The sequence below is a fragment of the Scylla paramamosain genome, chromosome 17, assembly GCF_035594125.1.
Source record: "Scylla paramamosain isolate STU-SP2022 chromosome 17, ASM3559412v1, whole genome shotgun sequence".
Lineage (NCBI taxonomy): Eukaryota > Metazoa > Arthropoda > Malacostraca > Decapoda > Portunidae > Scylla > Scylla paramamosain.
This window is the reverse complement of record NC_087167.1, coordinates 2,169,833-2,187,862: the sequence shown is the minus strand read 5'-3', so window position 1 is coordinate 2,187,862 and position 18,030 is coordinate 2,169,833. Positions and strand designations below refer to the sequence as shown.

At 41.3% G+C, this 18,030-nt stretch overlaps 1 long non-coding RNA gene across 1 annotated transcript in view; it reads right to left on the bottom strand.

The window, feature by feature from the left end:
• LOC135108310 (uncharacterized) overlaps positions 1-18,030 on the bottom strand; it is a 47,584-nt gene that overhangs the window by 19,933 nt on the left and 9,621 nt on the right. The window lies entirely within an intron of this gene.

Below are 18,030 nucleotides of genomic sequence, written 5' to 3'. Positions count from 1 at the left end.
CGAAATAATGTTCTTAATAAGTTAATAACCGTAACTTTTCGACACATCCTCCTGTACATAAGATTACCTCAGTACTTTACCTCAATAATACAAAAAGAATCTGGCTTACGTTTTCTTTCCAAAAACCTTCTTTGTGTTCTTGTACATTGTTTACTTAGTTATACGATAAGCAACGGCAGCATTATCCATCAAGTGAAAACGGGTGACGAAGCAAGGAACTGAATGGACCACATGATAACTGTAACGTTAAAAAAAAAAATCTGAATATCTAAACCAAATCCCCTCTGATTAAGACTCCTAAATAATCTGTTGAAGAAAGAGGCAAAGCAGCTTAGATGAATAGAAACCCACGGCGCCGCTTAAAGTCAGACAAGTAAATGCAAGAGCCGTCCATCATTACGTATTGAGGCCTTGGAGGGACGGAAAAAGAGTAAGGGATTGAGGGGAAGGAAGGAAGACGTGATGCGTGAGGGCCCAGAAACGGCGGAAAATTGGAATTAAGATGGCGCCCTAGTCCCCAGCTGACGTCACGCTCAATATATAAATGGTCTGCCTATCATATTCATGTGTCTGTATGTAAGCTTGGAAATATAACGAGGTCACTCTCTTCTATTAATATATCTATGCATTACTGGAGAGAGAGAGAGAGAGAGAGAGAGAGAGAGAGAGAGAGAGAGAGAGAGAGAGAGAGAGAGAGAGAGAGAGAGAGAGAGTCCAAACGATGTGATTGCTTCTAAATAAGGGTAACTTTGTGGTAGAAATGGCGGTGGCGGTGGTGGTGGTGGCGGTGGTGGAGGCGCTGACCAGGCAGTGTGTAGGGGGTGGTGATAATGGTGTATTAATGGCGGTACCGGCTGCGGGAGTGGTGTTGTCAGCGGTGACTAATAATCTTATGACGTGGCTTTATTAATGTCAAGGGAAGGAATGCGAAGATCAGCGAATATGAACTTAATCACGAATGGTATTATAAGTGCGAGTAATGCTTTTGGGAGAGGTAACGTTGTGTCCTAACGCTAGCCAGTGTAATATGAGGCTGGTATTGTGGCATGAAGTTAAACGAATTACGTCAGTCATGCAGCTTCGGTGAAATGAATGTAATGAAATCAGGAAGGTGAATAAATTTAATAAGGTGACAAGATAAAAAGATGAAATGAAATCTTTTCATGCATGTTTTATACTTCTAGAATTTGCTTCCACCTTCACAATCCACATTCTCTATTTCTTCCACTTCGATAATTACATGCATACTTTCACACTTCACAATTTCAAGCATACGTACATACTACATACATGCTTCCACACTCCACACTCCCAAACATACATACATGCATACCATGTACACAATACATAATACACAGATAATGGTGATAGTTATCGGCAGATAATGGTGATAGATATGACATCCTATATCTGATGATAGGTGGAAATAGGTAGGTATATTTCATACAGTAACTCCCATGTGTAGGCCTGATGGCTTCTTGCAGCTTCCCTTATTTCTTATGTTCTTATGTTCTTATTCCATATCACATTTCCACGTACATACATTTGTCCTTCTCCACACTTTTACATACATGCGTACATACATACATACATACATACATACATACATACATACTTTTAATATCCACATATGCTTCTACTTCCACATAAATGCATACATATATACTTCCACAATCCACACACCTTTCCACACTCACTATTGTCAGCGCGTATTACGCTTAACGGATGGCTAAAAATAGTCTTTTCTGGTTTTCATTTAGGTACATACAGTGTAAGTTTATCCTACAACGTCTGAAGCACCACAAGTCACCAGGCATCGTAGAGGAGTGATTAACTTTTGATACCAGTCACCATCCTTCCCTCCTTCCCTTCCCTCCCCTCCCACTCCGCTGTACCCTGATTCATCCCTCTAATAAGGGTGATTAGGAGAGTGGAAACTGGTAAATGTCGGCCAATTACAACTTTTTGCTTTGGGTTTTCAAGTATAACGGTTTCCCCTTCGCTGTTTTTTTTTTTGTCCTACGTTTGTCTTCCTTAGTGTTTGTTGCTTGTTGTGGCGTTCATTTGTAGCCTGAGGTTAAATTTAGCGAGGCATTGTATTACATGAATTTGTGGATAGTGATCATAAGTAGATATGAATAGGTTTATTTTATACTAGGCCTGCCATGTGTAGGACTAACGGCTTCTTGCAGTTTTTCATGTTCTATGTTAATTTGGTTTTATTGATTTTCTCTCCCATCACTTTTCCTTCGTCATTGTGGCTCCTCTCTCCAGCTCCTACCTGGCAATATATTTTTTTTAATTTAGTCTTCCCTCTATGGATAAGAGAGCGACTGATACAAATGATACTGAGGCAGAGTCAGATAATTGTATCCTTCGGTATTCAGTTATTTCACTATCTTTTTCTCGCATTCTCACTCTTCAGCAAGAAAAATACAGCTTTCCTTCCAAGTTACACGCTCTTAATAACGCAAAACTTGCAATGTTTTCCAATAATTTCACTGATACACTGAGGGGAATATTATTTTTTGTTTCGCTAACCTTCGCCGAAGTTGAAAGCCTCTTACCAGTTCCGCTTTTCCTCTCCCTCTCATCCACAACCTTCAACAATTAACTTTTGTCTCCTTTACAATATTTCAACTATTTTATCGTGTCCCTCCCGATCCCTCCAGGCAATCTATATCAACTTCCCCCTCAACCCTCCGAGTGGCCTTGTTAGAACAACTTAATGAACTCTAAGGGAACGCCTGCAGCCTTTGACGAGTGCAGAGTCAAAAGTTTTAGGATGAGCTTTGTGGGGCCGTGGAGTGCATCCACAGCCCTCCAGTCCTTGATTAAAATTTGAAGCCGAGCCAAGCCGGGCTGACGGTAAGTGAGGCCGAGGTACGAGAGCTTCGAGCTGATGTGACGCTACGCTTCGTCACTGGACGGATCAATTCAGTGGCTTAGTGTAGCGTACTTGAGGATAAGAGAACATTCAAGGGCTTGTGTTGCAAGTACCTCTCTAACTCTGATTTACTCCAGCAAATAAATAAACAAAACTCTGAACAGAAGTTACAATTCCACAGGTAATAAACCTCTAGTGAAGAAAGAAATACACACACACACACACACACACACACACACACACACACACACACACACACACACACACACACACACACACACACACACACACATTTTTACGAGCAAAATGTGTTTATTCTTCATTCACGGCTTGTTGCAGCATTTCCGAGATATTTTTTTTGTTACCCTTAGTCAAAAGAGGCTGCTCCTAGAATAATTCCCGACAGTTACATGTAAAAGATCACAAATTCTTGCGCTCAAACATTATGCTATTATTTGCTTTTATCCCAAGTATTTTCATTCTCCTAACAAGAAGTTAAGAACAAAAATGTTTGAGCAGACGGATTTTCCTTGGAGTTACGGAAAGCTCCACATGAATCTTGTTCGGAAATCAGGGCACAGGCAAAAAAAGGTCATCTACATTCATAAGAACGTTTCCTTTCATTTCAGAGGATAATAACGAAACAGCTTTACGAACTCCAGACCTTTAAAAATTCGAGGGGAAAAAACGTAACACAGTAACTAAGAAACAGCTGCAGAAATTGTTCATATTCACACAACACTGGAAGGGGTGCTTATCTAAATGTTCTATATAAGCCTTCCAGAATGCTACAGGAATTTCACATCTGATTTTCTATTTAATTTCGTATTTATGGTTTTGCAGTATTCTACATGAAATACTCTCAAAAACCTTAAATGAAAACCATTTTTGACCAACTCATATATATATATGAGTCAAACCTCTCTCTCTGTTTACATTCACACCAACTCAGTTCTTCCAGAGCAGCGTTCCAGGCGAGGCTTCTCTTACTATTTGTGTGTTGTAACTTTTAGTCTGGAGATGAGGAGGAGAGCAAACAGTGTTTCTGGAGTCTACTGGGCTTGATTATATGCGTGCGCGTACACACACACACACACACACACACACACACACACACACACACACACACACACACACACACACACACACACAGAGAGAGAGAGAGAGAGAGAGAGAGAGAGAGAGAGAGAGAGAGAGAGAGAGAGAGAGAGAGAGAGAGAGAGAGAGAGAGAGAGAGAGAGAGAGAATGTGTGTGTGTGGGGGTAGGGGGTGTTGATTGGTTGGAGGAGAGGGAGGGCTCATAGTTGTTTATGAATGTTCGTGGGCGAATAAAAATGGTAGATGCACCAAAATCAATATATTCTTTAAGGAGTCTCCACCACTTAATTACCTTACCTCCTAGCACGACTACTAGCGCAGGCACTGTTACCACCGTCATGGCTTTGCTCTTATATAAACGACTTACAATTTATACCACACGCGTTGTATGGTGATGGCACGAGCACCACCAACAATATCAACAACAAAGGCTACAATTTTGGATAATCGTTTTGACTGCACTGTTTGGGGACTGACGCTTTAAATGGGTCTTTTTTTTCACCCTTTTTTTTTCCTTGTCCAGAGCCACTCTTACATGAAAAAAAAGTATATATATATATATATATATATATATATATATATATATATATATATATATATATATATATATATATATATATATATATATATATATATATATATATATATTAACTCAGCATCAACCGTCTGGACCATCGGCTCCCCAGTAATGCTACACCAAGTTAACTGCAGCAAGCAAGGTGTTCTTAAAAATTCTGGGGTCTCATCAGTCAGGTTTTAATGATTCAGTATTACAGCATTAATATTAATTCAACTTTCTTCTGGATACCATTACAAGATTTCAGTCAAATATACAATGTTTCTTTTTTATTTATTTGTTTATCTTTTTAATAAGGGAGTTAACAGTTACATATCATTGCAGTTATATCTTTATTTTATCTCAACAAATTGAAGCAAGTGATCTTTATGAGCTTTGGAGATAGACTGCAATACTAAATACTTAAAGTGTCGTTAGTTACATGAAAAAAATATAAACACACAAAAACGTCCACAGGAGCCTGCTACAAGTGGTTGCGACAAGACTCGGAAACGTCAGAGAAAGCGGTCTTCAGCGTCCCCAAAACAACTGCTGACCATCGGTTTACTACAGAAAGTCCTGAGATCGTGAACCAACTAGAATCAAAATGCCTTCACGATCACACAACGGGCACCTGTAACACCACAGATTAGCAGGTTCGGTGGATGTCCTGCACGAAACTATTCATTTCCACCCATATCCTATCCACCTCACTAACGCAAGAGTTAACTATAGTATATGCACTATTTCCTCATCTTTACTGGGAAAAAGGAGTATCAAGACGCCTCCGAAATTAAACTGACCAGTATTTTTTTTTTTTTTCTTCTTCTTCTTACCTCCTCCTATGGCAAGCTTTTTTGGGAGAAGTATAGAGAACGATTTTTTTTTCTTTGTCGTGTGTGTGCCTCTACTCACACTCCTCACCACAAGAGAGAAAATAAATAAATAAATTCTACTCACGTTGCACCCCTATAAATAGCCTTGACTTTATTTATCGTGATTGTAAGTCATGATCGCTTGATCGTAATGTTAAGACGTTAAAATAAATTACTTAATGACAGGGGAATCTTCAGCTTATAAGTCCAGAAATAACACTGTCTATGCTGCTGAATCTACTTATGTAATTATGACGTTTGAGAGCGAGAGAGAGAGAGAGAGAGAGAGAGAGAGAGAGAGAGAGAGAGAGAGAGAGAGAGAGAGAGAGAGAGAGAGAGAGAGAGAGAGGAGAGAGAGAGAGAGAGAGAGAGAGAGAGAGAGAGAGAGAGAGAGAGTAGATAATAAAGGAAGAAAAGAAATCTGGAAAAGGAGTCACTATCACTAAGGTTTTTAAGATGACCGCGAGTGATGGATCAAGGCAAGGCGGACACCAGACAGGCGAACGATAGGCTGGGAGGAGGAAGTCAGAATAGGAGAGGGCGAGCGAAGAGGAAACTGTGGTGATGACGGGGCTATTTGGTGTGAAAGGCATAGAAGATCGAAGCGTGCGACGGAAAAGAAGGACGGGATGGCTGAGGAACGCCAGAGGTTGTGGTGAGGTGAGGATAACCAAGAAGAGAGAGGAATGGGAGCTAAGAGATTTTTGAGAGTGGATGAAACCACTGAGATATCGAAATGAGAATATAGGAGAATAAAGTAGAGACGGAACAGGTGAAAGGGACAGTAGCTGCAGGACAGGACAAGAGGGGGAGAGTACGTGGTGTGGTAGTTAAAGGGGCAGTGGGGTTTTCTCCTATTCCGGCGTACAGATAAAACAAGGCAAAGGCAACAGGGGGAGGAGAGCAAAGCGTCCTCCAGCTTTGTACAGGGATTGAAAAGAAAATATAAAACAACATTTCACACACACACACACACACACACACACACACACACACACATGGACAAATCCCACCGTGCGAACGTTTCAAATACATTTATACTTATTTCAAACCATCGTGAGAAAGTGAACTTTTTTTTTTTTTTTGCATCAAATATGACGCTTTCATTGCACAATTACTGCTACAAAAATACTTCACACATTCAATGAAATGTAGTGAGCAGCAGGAGTTGACTGGTAGAACGTAACATTCCGTGCAGGGCTATGAGTGTTCTGGTGTGCTGGCCGGAACCATCTATGCGACTGAGTTGGAGGAGTGGAGCGCTACTCCTTCCCTTATCTTTCTGTCATGACGAAGGGGTGAGGGTGAGGGTAAAGAAAAGGACGAGTGTGAGGGGGACAACCGTTTGCTACTGACAACCCAGATGTAATAAGAGTTGACGGTTTTGTCATCTTTCATTTTTCTTCATAAAATGCTCCTGTCATAGGCCTCTCACAGCCTATTACCGCTCTGCCACTTACAAACTCTCCATTTCTCATCTTTCATACTTCTCCTAAACAGATCTCTACCACACCTAACTTTTTTTGTGTGTGTGTTTATAAAATGTTCGACACTTCACATTCTTCCCTCGCGCCCTTCACAATCTAGCAGCCCTCATGCATCAACCCCTATAAGACCCCTGGCGCCGCGGCAGTATTATGGTCATAAGTCACGCCTCGACTTTCTAATTTACTAAATAAGGGGTGTCAAATTTTCAGGTAAGACATGTTCCTAATTCATGGTCGACATATTAAACTTTTATCCAGAAAATGGAAAGATGTTCTTCACCTAACACCGCTACCTCCCGCTGCGTCTCATTTCCTCAGTCTGAAGAAGCAGAATAGCAAGGAAAAAAATTTACTATGCGGACGTTACTGTATAAAGAATAGCATTATTTAGTAATATATTGCTTTTGGGGTGTGTGTGTGTGTGTGTGTGTGTGTGTGTGTGTGTGTGTGTGTGTGTGTGTGTGTGTGTGTGTGTGTGTGTGTGTGTGTGTGTGTGTGTGTGTGTATGCGTCATTGTTGGAAAAAAAACACTCAGTTTTTTTTTTTTTTTTAGCGGGGCGAGTTTTATTTATTTATTTTTTATTTATTCCTATTTATATGTAAATCAGTTAAAATAAGAAATTAAAAAGTAATCTAGAGTGATACAAAAGGTTTGAAGTTAGTTTTTCATGTAGGAAGGGCACCAGCCAAGAGCAACAAAAATATAATAAAAATAAAAAGGCCCACTGATGTGCCGGGAGAATGCTTCGAGTGGCAACACTGTATTCGTAAAGTCACCGAAGAAAGCTGAGGTCACACTGAATAATAAAGTACTACAAGGTAATGACATTTCGCCAAGTATTGTACACTACCAAAAAATAAACAAATGAATAAAAATAAGACACTACAAATGCTATTCAGAATGAGAAACTTCCCAACTTGAATCCCACAAACACGAACTTATGGATAAGAAATTAGAACCCACGTAAAGACAGACAGAGAGAGAGAGAGAGAGAGAGAGAGAGAGAGAGAGAGAGAGAGAGAGAGAGAGAGAGAGAGAGAGAGAGAGAGAGAGAGAGAGAGAGAGAGAGAGAGAGAGAGAGAGAGAGAGAGAGAATTTACAGCACATTTCAACGTCCTGCAACAAACATGTGTAGTAATTCGAGTAAGTGATGTGAATTTGCCGGTAGATTTTCTTTCTGGACAACGACGTTTCGCGGACAAAGGAGACGAGAGCCATTCTTTCCCACAACAATGAAGGGGAAAATTAAACCAAATTCTATACTACATGTTAAAACTCAGATAGTGGTTTATTTCACAATATCATTTGCTTTACTCTCGAAATGGACGACGCTGAGAATGAATGTGTGGACGTGACGGGGATGGTGATGTTGGTGGTGATGTTGGTGGTGGTGATGGTAGTGGTAATCTGCAGGTGATGACGGTACATACTGGAGGTCGTCACTTGTTGTTGGTGATGGTGCTAGTAGTCATGGTTATTATCAAGAATTTGGAGGCACATATTGAGGTCAGTTTTCTGCAACGTTTCGGTGTCAAACCTTAACCACTTTTGACAGGTTCTTTTGCAACTTATCGTGGTTTTCAAGAGCGATCTCATTATTCTAGAGATAGTTTAACAAAGATTATTTATCAATACTGAGAGGAAACACCTATTACAACACGACCAATCATCTATGTAGACTTTCGAAATTGTTTTAATGAAAAGTCGAAGTCTTTCAATAGGATTCACATGATTTATAAAGAACACAACATTCAAGGGGAGGAAATGGATGCAAAGGTCCAGGAGAAATTACGAACTTAGTCCACAGAGCACCACAAGACGTTTCAAGTTCATAGCGTGCCGTGGAATGCATGATCGCAACACAACTTGAAATAATGAAGAAAACACTTGGGGAGGGAACTGCAGGTAGTTATTACGGCGAACATTCATAATCATTCGTACTACTTTAGCTGATTATTGCGCGCCCTTGTTTTAACAGCGTGACAGGGACCGGCGTAATAATTCAAGGACAAATGACTTCAGTAACATTAAGTCTGCAGCAAAAGAGTCTCAGACCACGACAAGTATCGTTCGTAACTGAAGCAAAAAAAAGTAAACAGATTAGAAACGGAAAGCGGGAGTCTCTACACATCCCTGTAATTATCCCAGAACCCGCCGGGGAGGGAGGAAGAGGGGGAGGAGGAGGTGCAGCTTATGAAACCTGGCTGAGGAAGCATCATTAAAACTATTTTTGGACTTTCCCTATTAGAGAAATAATATCCTTACAAATTAGCAACTTTTGCCTTGCCATCAAAGTTGTGTGTGTGAATACGTAGATCGTGTGTGTGTGTGTGTGTGTGTGTGTGTGTGTGTGAGAGAAAGAGAGAGAGAGAGAGAGAAAGAGAGAGGCATTGAATATTTGTACATGTATGCCTAAATGCGCTAAAATCCAATAAAATTAATGTGATCACTAACTGAAGACCGATTTAAATTTGAATGAAAATTCCAACCTAATCACTTAAAAATTTTTTTGGTAACAGCGAACGAAACGAGTTGGCTGAAGCTTACTTGCAGTTATGTGACTGATAATTGGTGATGCTTGTGTGTGTGTGTGTGTGTGTGTGTAGTTATGTATAGGTAAATATCCTCCATCTCTCTTTACATATGAATTACTGAACGGCTATAACCACGAATAATATGTTTTGGTGCAGCGTGTAACATTGTGGCACTACCTTTGGTCTAATCTTGCCTAGTCGAATTGATTTCCTAACCCATACAATTCCGCATTAAAACGATTCAATCAAGAAAATTATTTAGGAAAGTATTTTTTACTAATTAATTCACGAAGTATTTCAAAATATCCCAAACATGTCATATCAAATATTCCTAAATTGTGATATGCAGAAACTTTTTTCTTCGTGATCAGTGTATCGTGAAATGTTATTAGAATTTCATTACCATCACCAGCATCATTATTTTCGATATTTCTTTTTATCTCTGAGCCATTCCCACTGTTCCTTTCACCCCTCTTCACTACGAGTATAAACTTCATGAACGATGGCAACACTTAATTCCACCACATACGACCACCGCCACAACCACAACCCCACGAATCTTACGGCCTACCCACTGAAATACTAATTATTATCGCCGGAAGGCAGTGAATGTTATTTCAGACTCACACGATGAAACGAATAGTTTATTGTATACGGTCAAAACCTGAAGACATACATTAATGGTCATAAACAACACTCTATAAGAATAAATTGTGTAATACAGATATGATTCTGCAAGTTACAGATGATGATTACAGATTTATATATTCATACACAGATAATTGTTAAACTCACATGTTTTGGGTCTTGGGATGATCGTTAAGCAACACGCACGCCCTTCCTGACAGGTGTTCTAGGTAGTTCTATCTACTTCTGTCCCCTGCGGCAACACACGCCCTCCCTGCCCGGAAGTCCTCAGTAATGTGTCCCTATCGTCCTTGGTTACTCCCTGGGTTCCTACACTGCCCATCGTTATCCATTAAAGACGATGAGAAGGTCAGCCTCGTATCGGCCTCACATCATAACGCGCATCCTTCATTCCCTTACATCAACACCACATCAGTATCGGCCGTACAAGAAATTCACTGACTAGGCCTGGTTTTGGCTCTTGCCCTGACCTCTATGTCCTTCCCCTTCTCATCAGCAACCTCGCTCAATCACTCTCTGTCTCTTGTGCTCGCTCGGTGGTGACACTAATCAACGTTCCTAATCGCACTTCTATAGTATGTGAACTAAAAATACTTCATATTTGCCCATTTACTAACGGCGGCAACACCTCAAGTTGCTCCGTATTCTTGCTCCACCCTTGTTTGGCAAATGCCAAGATGAATATCTTCATGAGCTTCATACAACTGCTTCGAATTATTTATTTATTTTTTTTCAAATTTAACAAAAGACGGTAGCAGTTTTAGTAGTAAACGTGTAATGCCAGTGGATGGCCTTCACGCAAGTTTGATTATAAACCAGGCCAATGATCATACTAGAATATTTACAAAATTTTTCTCGTTAGACCGTGATCAGACACTAAAAACCACGAGAATATATTTCTTTTCCATCTTTTTCTATCATGAAAAGCGTCTAATAATTCGTTTGATCTTTCTTAAAGGTTACACAGTTACAGATATTTTTAGAGACTTAATGTCAACTTCCACTGCAAGCCAGAAAGAGAATACGAGCCAGCAACCTGCCAGCTGGACGTCATGCTACACGCTGATCGACCGCCAAGCTCGTACTCCGTGGCGAGCTTTGCCAGACCGCATTAATCTCAGAACTCGACGTGAGGCTAAACTTTAAAAAGACTCACTGAAAAGGGGAGACACTTTGTAGCAGACTTTCCATATTTACCCTTCTCATGAAGAATTTTGAACACATTTGTAACTAATTTTGTTTAAATATTAGAATATGGAGTCCTCCTTATTGTTAAAATGATAGTGAGGTGATTTCCATGTCATTTATTTGCCTTACACTAATGCATGATCTTAAATGACCCTTACAAGAAAGTTTGATGGTGTGTGAGAATAATATACATGCTGCCTACACACATGCACACACACACACACACACACACACACACACACACACACACACACACACACACACACACACACACACACACACAAACAAACAAACAAACAAACAAAACGTTGGCGCAGATACTGTCCCCTCTGCCATCCCCTCAATCTGTGACTTTTTCATGGTTCCAAGTATTTCGGTTGTCATCCTCCCCTTGTGCCTCACTCCCCTCCCTCTCTTCCTCCTCTTGACTCTTTCCCATTTTACGACACTACTTTAGTTCACCATTTCCTTTTTTCCTTTTCTCATTTAAACATTTCACACACCTTTCCTCCTCCGATACAGTCGCAAACCCCCACCCAAACAACTTGATCGCTTCGGAGTGTTATGTCCCTCTTTTTTTTTTTTACTGCTAATTCAAGAGTCGTATCCCCTGTCATCCATTGCCAAGTGCTGCTGTGTATTACAGAGTCCCCACAGCCTACAAATGCCGACTGTAAAACAAAGCTCAAAAGCCTGAATCCCGTCGCTCCAGATCCTGAGTCACTTTCCAAACCCTCAATGGATGGGTCCAAATATCCTTCCTTCCAAGCCAACCTACTATAGTCCTCGGGTGTAGCTACGTGTGTGTGTGTGTGTGTGTGTGTGTAAAAGACTAGATATAAAAAATTATACTGTGGCAGATTTTAATAAACGAGAATGGAAAGGGATATATATATATATATATATATATATATATATATATATATATATATATATATATATATATATATATATATATATATATATATATATATATATATTGTGAAAAAATGTTGATCATATTTTTTTTTCTCTTGTTTGGTCATGCATGTATAGTGAGTGCTCATCACACACACACACACACACACACACACACACACACACACACACACACACACACACACACACACACACACACACACACACACACACACCAACCTCTGCCTATATATTTCCAACAAACCACACACACACTACGCTACTGGGCCCCTAAGCTCCTAATTTCTACACAAAATCTGTACTTGGATCCTCGCTTACATACACCTATTTAGGACCGTCCATTGAGCTCTGAGCCTTACCCTTAATGTTTATTCTAATACTCGATCTTTTCCTTGAGCCTTCACAGCCCCATATACGCATCACGCCCCTCTAACAACTTCCAGCCACCATCTTCCTCCTGAGACCTTTGTGCAAACGAATAAATGGAAATACAGTTCATGATTTTTGGGAGTATAAATGGATGGCGTGAGTGTATACATCAAACAAAGCACGAGTAAGAAACAGAAAGCGTTTTGAGAGAGAGAGAGAGAGAGAGAGAGAGAGAGAGAGAGAGAGAGAGAGAGAGAGAGAGAGAGAGAGAGAGAGAGAGAGAGAGAGAGAGAGAGAGAGAGATTCACCTACGGTCGTCTGCTGGTCACCCAGCCAGCCGTTACCCTACAGAAAAAGCTCAGAGCTCATAGTGACCGATCTTTGGGTAGGACTGAGACCACTGACACACCACACACCGGAACAGTGAGGTCACAACCCCTCGGGTTACATTCCGTACCTACTTGCTGCTAGGTGAACAAGGGCTACACATTAACAGGCTCGCCCATTTGCCTCGCCGCGCCCGGGATTCGAACAGCCTTCTTGGTTGTGAGCCGAGCGTGCTAACCATTACACTACGCGGTGTGTGTGTGTGTGTGTGTGTGTGTGTGTGTGTGTGTTAGGGATGAGTTTTTGGAAATAAATGAAACTGGTAAAAACTTAATAATTTCCTCGTCACTAATATCGTGAAATTATAACTTCGTTTTCTTTATATTTTTACACTGACATCAACTCAGACATCTTTATTGGTACGAAAAGAAGTATATTTATAGAATGTGATTGTGATGTCATTTGGTGGTCACGCCCTTAGATCAGCCAACGCCTGACAAACTGTCAATAAGCTCTTTTTGCAAGTGCCGCGGGCGTGCACTGGTTCGAACCCACCCATGTACTAAGTGCACATCATCCTAATCTCATGAAGCACAGACCTATTCTCATAACTCCAATACATAATTCATTGATTTAATTGGTCAGTTAATAAGTTTAGTTAGTTGTTTGGTTAGTTAGTTAGATAGACAAATAGATCTAGGTAAATATTTCTAAAAAGTAATTTTCCGCTTCAGCTTGAATATTAATATTCAATAAGGGGAACAAGGCGAAAACCTGTGCAATAAATAACTTGGCAAAGTGAAGAATAGTTCCAGTGTGGAGTCCCCCGGGGCTATTTGTCGCACAAAGAGCCCCGACGGAGTTTACCAAATTTTTCATCCAGAAACGATTGCCTCTGCACCGGCTGCTTCCGGCGGGGTTTAACACGCTCTGGAAATGACTTGCTGATCACGATCACACCAAGGGTATTCAGACCACGAGAAATGGTGTCTGCTGCACTGCTACCGCTGGTGAACTTGGTTAATTATTGCGCTGTGATGTTACTCCTTTACACCAAGCTTACGTTTACGAACAAGTCGTTGGCTTCATAATTATTACCGTTATCTTTCTTTTTTTCCATGACTATACGCGTCCGTATACTACTAGCCGGAGGAGTATCAAGTGGGCGGCACAATGCGAGGCAACACTTTGTCAGCATCATTCACACTGCAAGGCGACAAGGATATCCTGATTAGAATTTATACAAGGCTCGTGTCTGGCATACAAGGCCCGAGGTGGATCCAGGCGGGAGAATCATGGTGGAGGTTTGGGGTGGGGGAAAGCGAAATTAAAGAGGATGGAGAGGGGCTGGGGTTGAGGTTCGTAAAGGGGTTGGGGAGGAAGAATGGAAGGGGGAGGTCAAGCTACGCGGTCTTGGTGCGGTGCAGTGCAGGGATGGGATGTGCTGGGGCAGCGTGGGAGCGTTTGATTTGGAAGGTGTGGGCAGGGTGATGAAGAGACCAACAGGACAGAGTGACGGGTGACGTACGAAGGCGCTTGTTATTAACGCTTTGAAGCTTCGTTAGGGCTACTTTGAGAAGTCACAGAGATTGTTAGTGTGGCTCTCTTTTCTTATTTTTACCCCTTTTTTTACTCTGATAGTATAGAAACCTTGTTAAACGATCACTATAATTACGAACACGTCCTTTAAAACCCAAGTAAGTTTCACTACAGCCTGTTAAAGTTAGTCGACTAGTCACTGAAACGTTTGAGAATGTGCCAAAATCAGACGGTTAGTGGGAATGTAACTACATCAAACGTTCCCCTTCACCACTCTCTCCACGGTACAGTCTCGCTGCTTGCACGCTCTACGCCGTTGTGCACTTCACCAAAATATATTGTTGGAGAAAAGAAATATCTCTAAAATCACACAGCAATTATCAAACAATTACATATATATTAAACCCGTGTTCTTAAACGCATCGTTCTCTCCATACTTTTTTTTTTTTTTACCGTTACAATCACTGAATCATTTCATATTTATTTAGTGATTATTATCCATTCACTTATTTTCTATGGCACATAATCCCAGTTAATTTATCATCAAAATTACGGAAACACCCTTGAAAAATCCACTGACTTTCACTAGAGCTTAAGACCAGTGCATAGCAGATGATGAAACATATAGGAATGCAGAACTTAATCTACATCGCGGGAAGAATGAATGAAAAACATGGTGTGCGATTCAACAATGAAAACACTACTGTTAGAACACGTCCCGATACGCTGGTACTCCTGGAACGCGGCCAAATAGGTGTTCCAGGAACCCTGCATATATGAACTCACAGGGTCAATGCTCTGAGAATAATTTTCCTTCTAAATACACTTAAAAAATCACTACCGTTCACAAAAAGTATGGCAAGACATTTAGCTTGACTCTTGAGGCCTTTCGTGCTTTTAGCTAATAATATTTAAAAAAAGGAGAACAGGAATTGTACCTTGTTAGACTGCAGCGGCTATGCGTAGGTCACCTCTCCGGTCCATGTCCTGCAGGGGACGCAAGGACAGTCACCGCAGCAATCCGTCCCACTCCCAAGCCGGCCCCACCCAACACTTGTGACAGACGAGGGTCATGGCAGATAAGGGGACAACGATTTGTTTGACTGTCTTGTCCAGTAACGACCAAACAAATAAAGGGGAAGGAAAAAAACGAAGCGATAGAGGACAAGGACCGCAAAACAAACACGTGCGCTATACATGTGTTCTTCCCGTCCCTTCCCCATCACTCTTCCATTCAAACATATAGCCAGTCTTAAAATAGAACACTACTCAAACTGTACGTGTCAAAATGTTGTATACTGAACCTGAGTACCTTACTGTACTTAAAAGCTAGTGTTGTGAGTTTTCATTATAATCCCATCTTCTTCACTATCGTGAGTTCTGTTTTCTTCACCAGCAGCATGGGTCGCAATGGCGAACGTCAATAAACTAGACTCCTATACGAAAAGATACTGACCTTTCACCGCCCTTTAATTAAGGCCTATATAAAAAAAAAAAAAAAAAAAAGAATACTGACAATTTGCAGCCCTTTGTAAGTCCTCGACTTTTCTCGCACGTTTCTTCAGTGACGTCAAAAAAAAATAAATGAATAAATAAAAAAGATATCAGGGGAGAAAAAAACTGCCAGATGGGTAATAAAAATTTATATTTATAGTGCCTCACGGGCGAGGGTTTAATGTTCGAGCGCTATGTATACAGGACGCGCACGCGCGTGCACACGCGTGCATGCGCGCGCACACGCGCGCACGCGCACGCACACACACACACACACACACACACACACACACACACACACACACACACACACACGTATACAAACATACAGACCAAGAATGTAGGAGCCGATCATGTGTTCTTCCACCCCAAGCCGCACAGTAACGACTCCTTTCCATCCCAGACAGGTAGCACTCTATCCCTTAACAGTACCGTATATTGAAACGTTGTCTACTTTCCTTGCAGCAGCTCTTCAGGAACACACACACACACACACACACACACACACACACACACACACACACACCATCCTGCTCCACGAAAATCACCCACCTTTACCTTATTATACGTGTTTTCCTGCTGCTGTTAAAAATGCAAGTATTTACGGAAAAAAGCCCTACCATTCTTCTCTCAGCCTCTCAAGCCATTAGCAGTTGATGCCTTGGTTGTCACCGCTCCAACCCACTCCCGCATCGTCTCACCACTTACACACGTAATTCCTATATTACGTGTCCCCTCCGTGTTTGTTGTCGTCGTGAAGGACATGCACCACGCGGCAACACCCAACACGTGTCTAATTCCTTGACAACTTTCTCGTTTGTAATGTTAGAGTAATTTCATGTATTTCATAAAATTATAACTTTCTGGACTAGTGTAATCTTACTGTAATCTACTGCATACCAACAATTTATTAAAACTTATTCTTGACAGGCATATCATGCAAAAAAACAAGCCACTACAGAAGAAAGGAAATGTGATAGTGACAAAACAGACAATGTACTAGTGCATATACATATCGTAAATAGGAAGGACGTCTTAACGTAACGTGCACACCGAGTTTCTCAGTAATTTGATTAGAGTTACACGAGTCTTCTCAGTAATCTGATTAGTTACATAAGTCTTGGAACAGGTGAGGTGAGGAAGGGCCTCGCCAGGTGGGGCTTGGGTCGCCAGGGAGGGGTGACTGACCTGCCCCTTCCCTCCTTAAAGGCCCCACTCTGAGGTGTGACACGCGGTGATTACCCGGATACATTGTGAGGGTCACTACATGCACACGCCAACAACGGACCTGAATCTTTAATTAGCGGTGCGCCTCTCCCAAATTAGTTCCCGGCTGTGATGACAAAGCAGAGCCGAGCACTGTGAGGCCGCCGCAGGGGTCCGATCCTGTCGTGTGCTCATCCCGACAGCATATTTCACCGTCACAGTTGACTCATTGTATTAATTCATTTCGCCCATTGGTATTATAATAATATGTCTGTCACCAAATGTGTGAATATTAACGCTAGTGATTTACATTTTTAATCAACGACAAACTATAAATAAATTCAAATAACTCTACTCACAAAACATGCCTCATCATCATATTCAAATGAATATTTCTATTATTTTGGAACAAGAGCCAGAGTTGCTGAGGGCGGCGGGGAGGGAGAGTGGCGGCGGTACCACTAGTGTCGCTGCCGCCTGATTGCCTGCAGTGTTTGCTGTTTGTACAGCTTATCTCTTGGACTTCTTCATCCGTGAAAACTGTGACACATTGTAATATCAACCTTTTACATAACAAAGAAAGTCCAGTTTGATGTACTCGAGCCTCTCAGAAGACGAGAACACGTAGGTGCAGCCTTCATATAACTTTGGATGTCTCACCTCCCTCATGAATTTGAAGCACTTGAAAATATAAGGAAAAAATGCTGGTCCCGAACAATCACCATTAAACTGTATTGTGCATTCGTTGGTGGCAAGCGGACGATCTCCAGTGAAAGGCGAGGTGAGAGTGCTGGAAGGTGTGAGAGAAAGGAATAGGAGAAGAACGAGGGGACTGAAGTATGCAAGGGAATGTAAAGATAAGTATAAATGGAAACTTCTGTCGCAGCCACACCCTTATGGGGA